At 43.4% G+C, this 17,763-nt stretch overlaps 1 protein-coding gene across 1 annotated transcript in view; it reads left to right on the top strand.

Moving 5' to 3' along the window:
• Window positions 1-1,555: 1,555 nt before the first annotated feature.
• The window catches only part of LOC119722766 (neurotrophin-3-like), a 49,131-nt gene continuing 32,923 nt past the window's right edge, over window positions 1,556-17,763 (top strand). The window contains exons 1-2 of the mRNA XM_038193072.1: window positions 1,556-1,725; window positions 3,944-4,198. The gene's annotated coding sequence lies outside the window, so the exon portion shown is untranslated. The remainder of the gene's footprint in view (window positions 1,726-3,943; window positions 4,199-17,763) is intronic.

Raw genomic sequence — 17,763 nt, 5'->3', positions numbered from 1 at the left:
AAATGATTAAAAAAAATACGAATTGTCAGCGCGAGTTGACAGGCGGGGCTCCACCCCAAACAACCCCCCCCCCAAAAAAAAAAAAACAAGTGTCACCTTGAACTGCTACCTTCGTCAGTTTATCGAATTTACCCATCTCCCCTAAATTTAGGCCCAAGAGAATGATGCATTTCAGAAAACAAAAACACGAGAATCTTTCTTTTAAGCTGAATTCGATATCGCATGCAGTTAAAGTCAACTACATTATATGCTGTGTCATGGTTCAAGTGTGATTGTATTATGCACAAAGTGTAAACACGCGTGCACATAAACCATTCGAATTTTTTTTTTTTATCTCTATATAAACGGGTTGAGATGATTTGCAAAACGACCCACAAACCCTGCGCGGAAATTCTGCTCGACTGACGGATGTCGCCCTTTTCCGGCTCCCAGTTGCCCAGCCTGATGTAATTTTGCATACAACGGTTCAACCCAGTTGCAAGTGGTGTGCAAACTCGCCGTGTTTACAAACTAGGGTTAAAGTTGCCCGAAATAGACCCGAGCCCCCCGATTAGGATCTCTGACTTTTATTCACTTTGACACTATAAATACCCGTCCGTTGCTGGTAGAGTTTGTTTTGTGTGCGCCTGCTCTCGAGTGGTGGTGAGGCATGGCGCCTGGCACGTGGTCGGTTGGGGGCTGTTGTTGTCAAACTTTCTGTGCGACGGTTACTGCACGCATATTGCTGGCAATATTTGCGTTGCTGGGTACATTGTCAACTCGGGCAAATTTTTCTGGGGTAGAGTTCAATGTTTTCATCTTTTAAAAAAATCCTCAACATCTTCATGGAAGTATGAAAAAATGCAGACAACGTTTTTCTTTCCTTGGTGCCTCGAACTTCAAGGGCCAACTTCACTGAACCTATACTCCATGCCATCAACGCGAACATATACTTGTGTCGATTGATCTGAACATTTCGTGTAAATGGTACACTGCAAAAACTGGAGTGTTAAATTTACACCATTGCTATCTATATAGGACCATCTGGTGTTAAATTTTACTGGTGTTGTCCTATATAGATACCGAATGGTGTTAAATTAACACTACAGTTTTTGCAGTGTATAATAATACCAAGTGAAAACAAAGTGAAGACTTGGCACAACCGGATTTTCCAGCTTATGGAAAAGTGTCTTAAAGGTGTGGGCACTTTCGACAATTTTATGACAATGCGTCTGCCCCTTTAATGGGGAAGATTTGGTCATATACTAAACTTGTATCTTCAACTATAAATAAATCAATAAAAAACAATAGGATGATCTCTTTTCGTCGCTAAGGTGAACGCTTTGACATTCGCGCCAAAAAAAAATAAGGCTCGATCCACAAAATGCGGTGGCAGTGATCGAACGTGCGCGCTGCATTGTTGCTTTGGGTTGAACAAAACTGTTCAAATGCCATCAGAGAAGAACAGGCGTTGGGGCCTATGTCCAGTGGCGGCCCGTGGATCGATCTCCAATCGATTAATTACATTATAGGGTATTAACACCCTGTCCTAAACGATCAATTGAGTCATCCCTTCGCAACATGAGTAGTTTTGGTGACAAGGCTTGGAAACACGTTTACCTGTGACGGGTCCACGTGTCCATTTACCTGCAGTGGTGACAGCCTTGATGACCAAACCGACTTTCTCACTTCATCGGGCGCATATATACATCGATGTCAAGGGTTCACAGGAAAACTTCATTCAAGGTCAGTAAGGAATTGATAACGATTTCATTAGATTTATAAATGGCCTAACTCTCTTCTTTTTTTATAATGTCATTGGGTTGCACCATGCGTTCGATTTTCGTTTACATGTATGACAAGTTTTTAGCTGCGGGATAGCAGCTCAACAAATCGTCGCGTCTCTCCGTTGGTTAGTAACAAACGTGGACATTGTCTATAGCCCCTTTCGACCGATTTCAACCAAACTTTGTCAAAAGTATCAGTAGCCCGGCCCCAACATGTCACATGACCAAACTAGGGTCAAATGTCATCATGGGGTCAATGGCGTCAAAAACCTGATATTTTTACTAAAAATTACTACATCCAGAAATTACACGGCACAATCACGGGACGCATGCATGAGCACGAATTCGTTGGCTCGCAGCTTCCGAGATATTTCCGATCGAGTTTTTGCAAGAATGGACACAAAAGTTGTGTTACATGTATCTTTTTGAAAATGTATGGACTTGGACTTGTGATTTAGAGTGACATTTTAAGACTACATTGTCACTTGTTTCTTCATGCATATGCGGTGATGCATCCTTTGATCATTCTGGTTTATAGATTTTGTTTCTATTATCCAAATCGGATAAAGACTTCAATGCCAAAATGCCAAGTGCACTTCTAAGCTTACTCGCCGGAAACCAGTCAAAGTCACATGCATCTATATTGCCTGGATGGCAAAAACAAAACAAGATGGCGACCAACAAAGTGGGTTGGGCCCGTGGGGGTAGACCGCAGCCCTCCGGGGAACACGAAATAGTATATTAACTTAGACATAATGCGCCGCACCATCGATTTGAATCGGTGTCTGCTTTGCCAGGATAAGTCAGTTTTAATTCTCCCACTAATACCGACTCGACGCGAGCAAGCAATGTCTGCTCCCAACTGTTTTTCTCGGGGGATTGGTCTGGCCACATCCCAGCTTAGCAACCGGACGCTCATAGTTCCGCAGGTAATTACCCATCGGTGAATGAACATTTCTCCGAAGTTTCCTTCAGTTGAAAGAGTTCTGACGAAGGCCATTTCCCCTCCTTTTTTCACACATCATTCATGTCAACACAAGAAAATCTTGTGGTTTCCCCCACTGGAATTTAATTTAATAAATCGGAACCGCCGAACGGAATTCTAGTCAATGTGAATGCTTATTCACCACAATCAGCATGAAGGGGTTCATGTATACAGATCAGCGGTAAGGTTTTCTTTTCGATTTTTGTGAACTGTAGTGTTGGTATTTTGTGCATGAAGTAGGGTTCCTATTAGTTGAACTTGGGTGACTCTGGAGGGGAAAGTTCGCGTGCCATGCGTGGGTACATCGGCGCCGGCCCGTGCCACTCAACTGCCGCCGGAAGCTCTCCGCGCTGGGCCCCCTGGGCCTCCGTTGTAGACAAGCCCGGTGAGTGGGTACAATTGCTCGTCGTCACCGGAAAGCAAAACGAAAGTTTAAACAAAACTCAGTCCACAACGATCAAAGAAATGTCAATGTTGACAAATCAGCATGCGGTAGGGATTACAGTTGCAATTAAGTGTGGTCTGGGGGTGAGCCTACATGCCAAGGGCAAAAAAAAGGAAGACGAAAGTTGTAAACGGCACAACGATTCCGAACTTGATAGGTCTATGTGTGTTTACAACTTTGAAAATTAGGGTCAAGTATTTTGTAATTTTTTAACCGGCATTCCCATTTGTATGCACGTTAAACTTGTGTCGTGGTGTGTGATCTTCAACAGTGTTTGCAAACGTTGATAGTGCTGCGCGCCTGACAAACAGACCGATGTAATCACGCATTGTCGAGAGCAAACTTGACTCGGTCTCGAACAATAAATCCTCGGGGTGTGTCATTCGAGATTGTCCCTTGGAAGTTACCCGGCATAGCTGCAATTCCACAGCCATTGTTATTGCCAGCCGGTCTTTTATATTGCACCCGAGTGGTCGTGTGGGCGACGGGTGCATTAATATTTCGCCGCCTTGTGACACCATAGAACCGGCGCTGAATCTGTCAAACGACACCGTGACGACTTTTGAGCATCACTCAGGAATTTATACCCTTCGCTGTTGTTGGAAAAAGCAAGACAGAGAGAGAATTAAATAAAAAGTACATTTTGGGATCGCTTCTCTTGGTCGATGCACTCTAAAGGTCCACTCATAATTGATTGATTAGGTCGCAGATAGAACCTAACGCTTAATCTGGGATGATATTTCACAGGGCTGATGAGTTCACCTCCCTCCAGTTGGGCGACAGACACTTTACTGCACCGCACGCGCACCGCATCACCACTTAGGCTTACACCTAACTTACAGCCCTGACGAAAACAGCGCCGCCACGGTGCACGGATTGATCAGCAGTGGACCTCGGTATAGTCGCGTGTTCATAGCCTCGTGGTGCACCGGCCGAGCACCCCTCAAGACCAAAAGAGACAGCAGAATCCCAGAAAGGACTTGGATTTACAGATTAAGAACGGTGAGTGTTTTTTTTTTGTCTTCAGATTTAGCTACATACTGAAAACAATTTCGCTGCATTGTTTGAATTGCTAGATCAGGACACTGTCGTATTGATCCACACAAAGAACTTCGTTGTTGCAAACCGTATACACGGGACAAAGGTACTTTGAATACTGAAGTTCAAACAACAGCAAATTTTGTTCAGCACACAACTGTAAAGTCTAAATAAGATGTTGTTTTCGTTTAAAGAGAGCCAATTCAAGGAGACTTTATACAAATTTTAGTATAAGTTTACAGTTAAGAGATGTGCTTATATAATTTGCTCAAATATGTATAGGGGGCCTACATTGCGCAAAATGGAAACAATGAATGTTGGAAGAAAATGTTGAAGAGTTTTGGCGGATCGAACATCCCACCAAACATTCAAGACAAGTTTTCACACAATTCCAAACTCAGTAATAGAGATTCGAACTAGGCACAGCCGTTTGATGTGGCAGGTAGTTTGACCCTTGCGCCAGCAGCATCAGCAGTGTGTCAGTTACAGACACCTAGGGTAGCGGCTCCGTCGGCCCATGCCACTTTCTCGATGTTTTTGTCGATACTCGTTGTTTACTTTCCCTGTCGCTTTTCTTTCAATTCGACAGCAGTCCCATTATTGTAGCTCTTTCTACCATAGGCTGCCGTGTAAATGAATATTAACCTTGGTTTGAGATGGCCTGTGTGTAAAATAAATACCGTCTGCGCGAGCGTGTCGGCTTTGTTCTCTTCGCAAATGGTTGCTTGTGTTCAATAGCTGAGCGCTTCACCAATCATACGTGTTAAACGGGCCCAGTATCTGCAAAGGCAACAGATATCAATTCTAAGAAATATAGTTTAAGTCATCCGTAAATAACGAAAATATGCTGTAAAGTACAGATGAACGTCACTTCATACCTTCTAGCTTTTTAAAGTTATATCAAAGGCAAACTACATGATTTTGAAGTTTCTGAATTCAATTCTCGCTTAATTTAGGCCATTTGGAGAGTCCCTGTTATTTTTTAAGGGCTTATAATTGATATTTTGACTAGCACTAAATTAAATAAAGTTAAGATATTATCTCAGATCATTCAAGTGACGTGACATAATTGGAAAGAGATGTTTTCTTACAAATTGAAACGAGGCCTATGTCGTAATCATAGTCGTAATGAAGTCCAGAAATCTTAGCATGGCATAAAGCGCGCCCTCACACGATGATGAAGCTGCTCTCGTACCCACCGCACTGCAAACAGGGCGCTGATGGGAAGGGCTAATCTCCTTCACTGAATTTTTGTGAAGGAAGCACAGGCGCGCAAAGCATTGTGGGGAGCTGCTAAGCGCCTCATCCAGTGCACAAACATTCTGCTCGTTCGTGTCATGCGCAAGCTTGACCCGTGTTATTGTTCAAAACAAATTCTATCCAATGAGAACGAGGGCTCGAATATATTACGTCATATATCCAGAAAAAAAAGTCTTTAGGTGGGTACGAGTGAAGTTATTTGAAGGTATCCGATGATTTTCAATCCATTTTTGTGATCAGCGCGACGTGGGGAAGGATCGCGCGACACTTTTTTTGTGATAAACACCAAGTTTTCTGTGTTTTTGGTTTGATTTTGATTTGGGCCAAGATTTTATGGAAAAAATGTGTTAGTTGGTGAAAATATAGAGCTGGTCTTGCCACTGAATACGTTTTGTGTAGGCCAATAAATTGATTCTAGCTTTTCCTGCCTCATCGGAACAAAACAGTAAGGCATGTAAGCTGATCTGCTGTCCCTAATTAATTGTTTCCGGACAAAGTTATGGGTGTAAACCTCGAAGGGTGTAAACCTCAGGGTATTTGGGGGGCGAAAATCAACAACTTCCCTGTCTGATGGCACGCAAACCAACATCGTCGAGGTAGTCGATTGACTTTTATGCCTAATGATTTTCTGTTGGAGTTGACCAGGCTGGCTGATTCTTGCAACACGTTCAGCAGTCGTTTTCGGTTGTCACTCCCGAAAGGATCACAAGTTTTGACGCAAAATATCAAGGGTTGCTTGGCCGTTGTCTTCGCGTGTAGCGATTAGTCATTGGGGAAAGTTGTTCAAATGATATTCTGCAAGCATGATTCACCGTTAGCTTGCATGTTCGATTTAAAAAAAAAAAAAAAAGGAAAGAAAGAATACATGTACTGAGCATTGTGTGGGTTTTCCCTAGAGAGCATAAGTCAAAATGACGAATAGGGGTCCACGCCAGTATCCGTTTTTGTGTGGGCCGCTCGTATTTATTTATTTAGTACGAGTGAGCCTTAAAATATAAAAAAAAATATTAGGTTGACATATTACTAAAGACGTGATTAAGACAAAGGCCTACATTTTAACGGAAGGCCTACGGGCGTACTTGGCATCGTTAATAGCTAACAAAGAGTTTAATTGTAGAAGCATGTCACTTTCAAAGGAGGTGAAGCTATTTGCGAACAAGAGCAAACATCAGTGATGATATTTTTTTTAATTGAGCTCCATTTGAGGAATGGACACCCAGTGGATTAACCCAACCACTTCCGGAATCCTGTCCTTTACTTTGCTCTAGGATAAGTCTGTTGAGTTATGTCGTTTGATCGGTCAAACGAGCCAAAAGAAGTTGGACTCCTTATAATGCCTCTTAATTGTCAAGGCCTAAACCAGTATTTGCTTTTTGTTATTCTTAGACACGGGATTACTTACCAGAAGAGCTTACAAAAATACCAGCAGGGCTTATCTCGCAGGTGTCAATAGCCACCGCGCCGTCCCTTGATACAGACACATATAACGGGCCGCCGTGACTGGTAGCTGGCACGCGTCCCTTGTTATCCCCCGGTGTTTCGGAAGTGTTTTGTCGGGGAAGTTGGCCTGGTAACTAGGCTGGATGTGGGGGCGATAATATAGGCCCTTCCGTTGACTCTGTGCACTTGAGGGCTTTGATTCCGCTCGACATATCAGGCCGAGCCTTGTTTAAAAGACTGATTGATCGAAGACAAGTGATTCTCGTAGCGGAGTGTGCATTCTTTAGTTCAAGATTGAGGAAATCCATGGATATAGTTGCGCTCGTGAAGAGCTGTTCAAGTTTCGCAAGGACAGGTGATAACGTGACAGCAGGGTTTTGTTCGCGTGAAGAAGTTAAGGGGTAAGAACCCTTTTGATGTTTGTTGGTAATATTCTTGTTTTGTACTGCACCTCTTGAGCACTCACTAAAACAAAACGGGAATTTTATTGATAAGGTCATCCACCCACATGATGAGGGAATTCATACACACGGGCACTTTGCCCAAGTCTTGTGAAGTAGTCAGTTCCTTCTTACTCTTCCACGATTCAACTTAACCACTTTAGTTGATAATGCTTTTATTAACGCTTTTTATAAAATTTGTGTGGATCACCAATGTAATTAGTGCAAATTTGCAGTGTTCTTCGGCCGCACAAAGGGGTTCTCATTTTACCTAGGGGGTATTTTTCTCCAAATTATGAGCGGAATGCGTGGGGCAACGGTCTAATGGTGGGGTGGGGGATGGGGGTTCCCCTTGTAACCCCCCCCCCCCCACACACCCACCACACACACAAGTGTGTATTTGCCTCCAATCGGGGACCCCCTGTTGTCTCTCTTTTGTTTGTACTTTAACTTTTTAGGAAGACCTCCCATAATTATGTTTTGTACACGATCGTAAATTGGGGACCTTCGGGAATTGGGGACCCTACTGTCCTCTATTGTTCAACAGCCCCTATTAAATGCAAAAAACAAACACACACACACACACACAAGTGTGTTTTGCCTGCAATCGGGGACCCCCTATTGTCCCTCTTAGTGTTTTTACACTAACTTCTTAGCAAGACCTCCCATATGCTTGTACACGATCGCCAAATTGGGGACCTCTCGGGAATTGGGTACCTTATTGTCCTCTATTGTTCAACGTCCCCTATTGAATGCAGAAACAAACACACACACAAGTGTGTTTTGCCTGCAATCGGGGACCCCCTATTGTCACTCTTAGTGTTAGTACATAACTTCTTAGGAAGACCTCCCATATGTTTTGTACACAATCGTAAATTGGGGACCCTATTGTCCTCTATTGTTCAACGTCCCTATTGAATGTAGAAGCAAACACACACAAAAGTGTGTTTTGCCTGCAATCGGGGGCCCCCTATTGTCCCTCTTAGTGTTTGTACACTAACATCTTAGGAAGACCTCCCATATGGTTTGTAAACGATCGCCAAATTGGGGACCTCTCGGGAACTGGGGACCCTATTGTCCTCTTTTGTTCAACGTCCCCTATTGAATGCAGAAACAAACTCACACACTCACCCAGTGGAGTCGCTGTTTTGGTTCCGGACCTATTCAAACCTATAGTCAGGTTTAGCTTCTACTTTCCTCTCCAGAATAACTTGAGAGTCATCAGTTGTTATTACATGTATATTACTATGCGCATTTACTTCGACAATTTATTGTCAATATTCCTGTATGTATATTGCAGACCCACGAGGCCTTGTCTTGATCCGCAAATATCTCAAATGATGAAGCCTATTTATGTCATGATCAGCTTCGAACTTCAGGCTCGCATTAACGACTGGGGAATATTGCTAAATATTTGGGTTTTTTTTACTGGAGTAACGACCGGCGAATGAACGCTCAAAACAGCAGGTGAGAGTCGTCTTCAACACCCTCCCCCGCCCAACTCCAAAGATCAAGGCCCCATACTTAACTTCTCTGGCAGCGTTATGGTTTCTTCGTCTTGTCGAGTTCTCACCCTTAAATATGCTCACGTAAACATTATATAGAGTAAGATGTAAATAAAGGACCTGAACCCACAACCTCATTGACTGCGGGCCTATTGACGGAGAGAGAGCAATGGGTGCGAGCGTGTGGGTGTGTCCCCCGGGCCAGCCCCCAACGAACACCCAGCAAATCAATTCGGGAACGAGCTTCAAACTTCGTCGCTCTTTGCGATCTCGTACGCTTACGTAAACATTAATAGAGTAAGATGTTAATAAAGGACCTTAACCCACAACCCTCCTGGACTGCGGGCCTATTGACATAGAGAGAGCGCAATGGGTGCGAGCGTGTGGGTGTGTCCCCCGGGCCAGCCCCCAACGAACACCCAGCAAATTAATTCGGGAACGAGTTTCAAACTTCGTCGCTCTTTGCGATCTCGTACGCTTACGTAAACATTAATAGAGTAAGATGTTAATAAAGGACCTTAACCCACAACCCTCCTGGACTGCGGGCCTATTGACATAGAGAGAGCGCAATGGGTGCGAGCGTGTGGGTGTGTCCCCCCGGGCCACCCCCAACGAACACCCAGCATCTCCCGTCTAAATCAATTCGGGAACGAGGTACAAAGCTCGTCGCTCTTTTTGTGATCTCAGAGTAAATCAATAAACAAACCCTTGAAATGAAAAGTCGCCCAGGCACACTCGGCCGTACCCCGTCCGCCTTTTAAAAGTCAGGGGTAGCTCTCAGCGATATTTTCGTAGGGGTCCGCGCCCGGTACGCCCATCAAACCGAAAACACAGCACACGCGGGCATATTAACTTCTGGGGTTGTGCGAATCTGGCAGGTCAACCGAACGGGTTTTATATGTAAAACGGGGGGGGGGGGGGGACCGGCCGCAAAAGGGGCTAAGATCGACCTATTTTGCCTTCGCTGTAATCTGATTTCCTCGTTTGTTATCCACCCACACGTTGCGCTTCTGCCACTTTTAAAAAGTATCGGCATTGGAGTTTGATGTATTATATCTGCTCATCAGTCACAAATAATCCAGGGGGTTATGACTTTAAGATGCAACGGAGTGCTATAAAAATTGACTTTGTAGAATTACGAAAGTCAGCTGGAGCAAGTATGCAGGGGTCTTCTGAAAATGATTCGCAGTGGCGGGAGGAAATTGGTCGAATATTTGTCGAAAAGGTCATTCCGGGTTCTTTGAAGACCGGTATATATATACACGGTGGCCTCGTTTGTCCTAATTGGACAAGCGGCCTTGTTGCAAGTGTCAAAGTTCAAATGACTGGTCACATGCAGAATTTTCAAGTTTTCTTGCAATAGGCCTACCACTGCCCATGTCGGCCTAGTCTACTAACATTGTGCGTTTGTACCACATTTTGTGTACCCCGAACTTTACTCTTATTTCCCATGGAATGCACATTTAATTTTTTTGGCGAGGCAGACCCCGCGTCTCCTCTGAATTCACATTCATATCGCTGTAAACTGGTGAGAATTTACGACGGGCGACAGACAGGTATGTCGAAAAGTGCGCTGGGGGAAAAAAAACCCTGTGAAGTTTGCTAGCCTGCTTTGCAATGTACGGATGTAGGCCTAGTAGTTCTGCATGGTTCTCGCAGTGAATTATCGCAATCACGCCTTGGTATGAAACCGGAATTTTAACGAGACAAGCGAGGGATGTTGGACGAAATAAGGACCCAAGTTTGTTATGACTCCCAATTCGTCGCGATATGCCGTTTTTTATGGCCTCGGTGTGTATTCGTGTATTTATACAAAAGGAAACGCCGAATCCGTGCAGCGTAGATATGTGGCGTTGCGTTAATTGATGGATTTCTCTACGAAACTGAAACATAAAGTACTCACGTAATTGTCAGTTTTCAAGAAGGGGTTTCACGAAGAAAGCTGATATGTTGTCTTAGGCATACCTGTGTTTTAAAGTGAAAAAAAGGGCAACATTACATTGTGGATCTAACATGTTTGCGTTGAAAATATTTTTTTCCGCAAGCTGTCAACTTATGAGGAACATAATTTGACACAAAGGCAATCATGTAACCAATCACTGATTGAGTAAATCTACTACGTCATTGCTGCTGTCCAATTAGAAAGTGTAGAGGATAATATGCCACAAGAGCTAGCTTGTTAAATTTACATTTAAAGGGTCCATGCGATGAATTTTCGGTGGAGCACATTTCCTCTTTTTTGTATGAAAAAAATTTGCAGCCTTTTTTGTTTAATTTTATTTAAAAAATGCACTTCTTTAAACATTTTAACAACTTTCCCATGCTTTTCCGGACAACTGAGGGCGCTGTTGCTGTGATGTCATTTCAGGAAGACACTTTTCAGTTTTTCTGTTCAAATTTTGATCCCAAAAAATTGGCTTCTTACTGTTTTCCCCCATAAAACCGAGGTCCACTTAATCAACTTAATTGAAATGATGTATGATAAAGTCTGATATTATAAGGGTCTGCAGTGTGTCAATCTGAACTGTTACAATATCAGATAATTATATGAAGAACCGTCTTATTCTTGGAATTTTTGTCATCGATTTTTCGTATAAAGATGCGTGAATTTACCCACATTTTCCCTTGCGATGCCTCGGAATTAAGAAATGCTCTGTACCTCAAGTAATTGCAAAAAATGGGGGCCGTCTATGCCTACCCGTGTAAGTCATGACCTGGTCAAATTAAGAGAAAAAAACGGGGAATGACGTCGAAGCCCTTTCGGCTATTTTTAGGACTCTCTGTGTCTTTGAGCGCTTCTACCGACCAGAGATAATTTTTAGCGGGCAAAGGAAAAAAAGAGAGATTTTCTTAAAGGCAGGAAGGAGAAAACCGTGCTTCATGTAATTCACTTATCCACGAATGGGCTGAGACACAACCATTTCATCTGGTGACGTAATACCGCAGCCACGCTGACGTAATCCCGCGGACCAGTTGTGTGCCGCGATTAGTACGCCGAGTCTCGTTTTGTGAAAAAAAACCTAAAGAAATTAGTTTTAAAACGTGATCGGCCCTGCGGCTTCCTGTACTCATACGAGGTGTGCTACAGCGGGGCTCCATTTCAAACAGTTGATAAACGGGGGACTGATTTCCGGAGGACATCAGAGTGGAGACGGAGATGGGACCCCAGGCCAAACCTCGTGATGAACGACAAGGAGGTGAACATCGACAGGATGGCTTGAAGGAGTCGGAGAGAAGCGAAAAAAGGCGAATTACTTCGAGATTGAACGGAAAGTGAAGTGTACACCATGCCCGTGGGGAAAAAAAGAGAGACAGAGATCGGTTATAAATAGCGCGCTGCTTAATCACGATAACTGGCAGTCATTTGAAGTTGTCAGTGGTGTCAAAATGATATAATGATATCTCTGAAAGTCGTTTTAGCTCTCTGGGAAATCAACTTCCCTTATGACACATTTTGCCGTTTCACCACAACTGTGTTACTTGCCTTAAAAGGGTACATTACCTGGCGAGAGGGTAGGTATTTTCTTCTCCTAAAAAGTGGACCTTTTCGTGCTGGACTTGCATACAAAAGAAAGCTGGGGAATAGTCATCATCAAAATGGCACATACAACTAGAACACAACATTTCAGTGAGACAGTTTTCAAGATTTGAAAAGGGACAGGTAAAAAACATTGAGTCGTGTCGATTTTAGGATAGGTCGTTCGGCATCTCCAACCCCGACTGGCCCCTGCACGGCTATACCGGTCTGCAAATCCAGGCAAATGTAGAAATAATTGCAGTAAATTGCCTTGCCGAAGGACACACAAGCGTGTATAAAGATCGAACCAAATTTTTTGACTCGCACGAGACAGTTTACGGATACAGCATTATACAGAAAACCGCTGTGTTGAATTAATACGGTGTGACATAGATATACAATGTAATTATTGTGATTTATGCATAATTATTTTGATTAATTCAGACACCACAGTTTTTGCAGTCAAGGAGTTATATAGTCTGGGTAAGAGGAAACAGAGAAGTGGGCGTGTCATCTCCTTCAACTGATGATAGATCTTCTATAATGCAGCTGATGTTCGTGCTTCCCTCCCTCTATTTTTTTCGTCTATATCAGTCTCTCCATGCTTTCCTGGACCCTTGGAATTTGTTTTTTTTTGGATCCCTTGATCGGGCTGAAGGGTTATCCTGAACTGCAATCTGCCATTAGAAGTAGAATGTGATTGTCAATTCCCCTGGTTCCACTCACTGGTCGTAACTATGAATTCCCGCATGAAATGTGCCGAGTGTTGCAGACAGATTAGCTGAGGTGGACTGGATGACTTACATGGCAGTTTTGTATCTGTACAAATTGACTTGGAACTTTTGTTCAAGGTTTTGTGTGTTTGTTTTTTGGGGAGATGTTTGAAAGTTTGTTTCTTTCCTTGTTTTGCTGCAATTACACTTCTTCCTCTTGTTTAATCCGTTGTCTCCAATGTCTATCACCTGCTTATACCTATAACCTTTGTTTTACCATTCGCACGTATCCACCATATGGCAATCAGGGCGCTAAATCATTATTACCCATACTTATCGGCAGCCCCGTCGCCAGCTCCGGGCATAAGGATGGTGCCATAGTACAAACGAGGGACACATCACAAGAAAAAAACCACATATATAATTTTTACGCTTATGGTTTTTGCCGATGGGGGGGGGGGGGCAGTACTGTTGCTCGTTAGGGGGGCGGCCCCTTGCCTCCCCCTCCCCCTTGGCGACGGGCCTGCTTATCGGGCCAATAAAACATTGCAAAGACAATCTCAGCCTCCCTTGGGAAGATACAGCTAAATGCTACTTCTATGCCATCTCGGTGCAAACAGCTGATTATTCAAACATACCATCCATCTCTGCCCTCACAGGTACCCATTTACTCAGAAGGCGGAGTGAAGCAATCGTGACAAAGTATCTTGCCCAAGAACACAAGCACATCAATCTCACAGGCTTGAGTAGAACCCAGCAGCCGATCATTCCCCCTCCAGCACATCATCAATAGTTTTCTTTTCCCACGATCTTTTGGGTGAGCTCTTTTGTGTTCTGTCAGGTCACTATCATCTATTTTGATGTTGTTGGTTCGAGTTCTACCCGAGTATAAGCTTGTGATTGTGTCCTCTCTCAGACAATTGTCTAGGAAAGTAGTATTATTGTCGGTGAAGGGAAAATCCAATATTTCCAGTGTTCCTCTCTATTTCTTCAGACGATTTAGAAACTTCTCACGGAGATCTTACTCGAAATCATGCGTCGTAATTCGAGTAGTTCACGCATTGATCTGAGCGATTTGTCTTCTTAACACGGATAACGTCCCTGCCGTGGGTTACCTCTGCTTCCAGGTAAACCTCCTCATTTGCATACTATGAATAATTCAAACCACGGGTTTGCTCTAAAAATGGACCCCGTGGGCTTCCATCCCCCAGTGCACCTCATGGGCACCCGACGGAGTGCGCACTCCACGAGTGGTTCGTTCCACGAATCTACGTCCAGTCCACCAAGCAGCCTCCGTACCCTCCCCCGGGCCCGTGTCCCGTCTATTTTTAACACGATAGCCCTTTCTCAGGAACACTCGTCTTCTGGAGTGCCGTTTAATCGTCTGCCCGTGCATGTCTGATGGAGTTTCGTGTATAAAACCCAGAAAACAGAAAGACATTTGCGGATCATGTGATTGTATAGAAAAATGCATGTCCGGGTCTTTTCAAGTTACTCAAAGATGTTAAGATGAGGTTTATCCTAAGTTAAGTCCTACCGTAATAAGTAAAAAGTCTTACCGTAATAAGTAAAAGTCTTACCGTGATGGGTTGTAATAAGTCTTACTGCAATAAACGTGGGGATTTCTTAAAAGGACCATGACATGAATTTTACTTAGGAACATATGTTGTGCAACTTTCTACTCCTCTTAAATGTATGAAAACTATTTGACACCCCTTTTTGGTTAACTTTATTTTGTTTCAAGAAGTGCACTTCTTTAAACATTGAAATTGTCCATGTGTTTCCTGACAACCGAGGGCACTGTTGCTGTGATGTCATTTTAGGAAGACACCGTTCAGTTTAGGGGTTTTGTGTTCAAATTGTGAACTCAAATATTTGCTCAATGAAAACATTGTGAGAAAAGTTTGCTCATTGTCTTTAATTACTGTCATGTACTGAAACAACAATGAATCACCCAAAAAAAAGAAGATTTACAGCAGTAAAAATATCCACATTTCTGGCGTATTTTGGTGCTGAAATAGCTGCAACATTCCGGTTTCTGCCTAAAGTGACATCACACTTTTGCTCATGAATAAGAAAATTCGCATTTTTTATTAAAAAAAAGCATAAAAACCAAAAAGGCACCAAAATACCCTTAAATATAGTAAAATAAAAATTGAAAATAAAGTTAAATGGGACACAAAGGGGCATTTTGAAGGTTGCATTTAAAAAATAAATACATGGTCCTTAAGGTGAAAAGTATCAGGTCTAAAATAATGTCCAATCACAAGTCGATCACGATTCAATGAAAGAGACAATCACATCTATGTATTTAATTATTATTTTAACTGGGTAGCCCATTCAGTGGAATCCACTGGTCTCCAATGGGGTCCAGTATAAAAGGGAAGACAACTTTGTGAAGATATTTTACAGTTTTAGAGGTGGGAGGAAAACCCCAGAAGAATATTCTGAGGAAAGCCCACGGAATCAGGTAGGGACTGAAAACCCAATCCACATTATGGCCCAAGCAGGAATCCAACCCGGGTCACAGCAGTGGAAGGCGAGGAACGTACCGCTACACCAAACTCACTCCATCTCAATCACAAGTCATTCACAAGTCAGCTTGTGATGCAACTCTGAACATCTGAAGCGTAAAGCTAAATACATGTAGCTGTAATCGTACAAGGTGACTGAAGGTGTCCGCTGAACTGATAACTGACTCACACACGAAGGTCAAGCAGCTACCTAAGCTGTAGCTGTAAAGTCCAGGAAATAAAAGAGAATATCTTATTTTATTATGGCACTTCAGACTTACTAGACATGCTCTTGGAACTTTAATGGGTGGCAAGCCCCGCCCCTCCCCTTGGATCGAGGGAGGAACTAGATCACCTATAATTGAAACGTCTTCTATTAGAAGTCAACATCTGACATGTCTTATTGTTTTGACTCACTGCAGCGGAGATATCGACTGGCCCATACCTGCAGACGGTGAGATTGCTTTAGCAAGGGTATGACGTCAGGATTAAGTCCCGAGGGCCAGCGACTCTCATTGGTTCCTTTCTTGTTCTTTGACGTCATTGGCTCTCGCCAATTTTAGCACATAGGGCGTGCGCAGGAGCGCTTACATATAACACGACACGGAGAATTAAATCTGGGCTCTTATGGGCCCCGTGTTTGAGCGGAAACTCTGGCGTGTCGCACCAATCGATCTCCTTCGATTCGGATAACAAGCTTTAGCCCGAGATGGACGTGTATGACGTCTCGACTAAGGCTCGTGTACATGTATATCACCCTTAAGGCGTGTGTGTGAGAACGGCTTGAACTGTGTAAGGAAAGGATTACAAGAGATATACCAACCATTGCATCATATTTTAACCGACACTTGTTGATGTCTTCTCTGATCCAGAACGAAGCACATCAAGGCAAAGATGAAGTCGGAGCGTATCAACCAAATCTTTTGGTTTAATTATTGTGACTTCGGAGTCTTTATACAGTTGAAGGCCGACGAAGCTTTTAAACAGGAAACCTGATATCATTTTCGCGTCTTGCATCTGTTAACGAAGATGCCCACGTAACTCGGGCCGAATTTCCACTTGGGTCTTAATGTGCGGTAGGCATTCGCACTACAAGTGCGCAAGAAAAATACTTGATGGCCAAAAAAAGTTCGCATATTTTAAAAGTTAATGGGTTTGACTTCAATAAAATGCATATTTTACAAAGCAGTCGTGAAATCAGAAACTTAAGACAAACAATGCAACATCGGCCCACGCTCTCGTTACATTTCGGAAAACACGATTGTCTTGCCGAACAAACTTCTCGAGTAATATTTGCGGTGGGACCTTTTTCTGACGGACGTGGCCTTAATTACCTTCGGACACAATCGCAAGCATTAGATGAGCACACACTAAGGCTCTTGTACACAACTGGATGCACTCAAAAACACACCGTGGCAGAACTCAGGGGACAAGACTGACGTACGCGTGGGGAAAAAAACAAGGAATCATAACTCATTTCATAAGATGTTTTGATATCTTGAAGAATATTGCGTTTCGCGAAGTTGACCCACCTGAGGTAGATTCTGTGTTATTTTACATTCTTGCTTTAGAAATATCAGCAGGATCGGGTGTATGGTTGTCTATATAATTAACATGCGGGTTTCATATTAGGGTGTGCGTGGGACGAACTCTCCTCTGAGTGACGTAATGTGTCTATTTTTTTCACATGACAAATAGAAACCAGAGAAGTAAGAAACAACAGGTTTGTTTTCCTTCTGTTTTTGGCCTCGAATCGTACCGTGGAGGGACGCGTGATAAAAATGGGCTTGGACATCGAATCGATTGGAAAGTAGTACGTGGTACAGATATACAGCCTCCAGAGGCCGACCACACGATGAAAATGGCTTTGCTGTGCAAATCTTCAAGTGATGGCGTGGGGCCGTGTGTGAGCTGAGCGGTCACCGCAATAGGAAAGACCAATCCCCAGACTATTATTGTCTAGAACTTTTATAGCGATGCCTGATCAACTCAGACTTGTCTTGGAGAGAAAACTTCGTCGAAGTTTCTCGTGGGCGAGCTTGGGTCGCACTTGGCATTTTGTCAAAGTCGTCCGCTGAAATGCGAGACGAATCGGTGGATCTTTTCTGCTTGTTTTCCCCGTATATAATGAACCAGGTGCG

Source organism: Patiria miniata, unplaced genomic scaffold (genome assembly GCF_015706575.1).
Source record: "Patiria miniata isolate m_02_andy unplaced genomic scaffold, ASM1570657v1 HiC_scaffold_16, whole genome shotgun sequence".
Classification (NCBI taxonomy): Eukaryota; Metazoa; Echinodermata; class Asteroidea; order Valvatida; family Asterinidae; genus Patiria; species Patiria miniata.
Note: the sequence above shows the minus strand (reverse complement) of the source record. Positions and strands in the feature narration are given on the sequence as shown.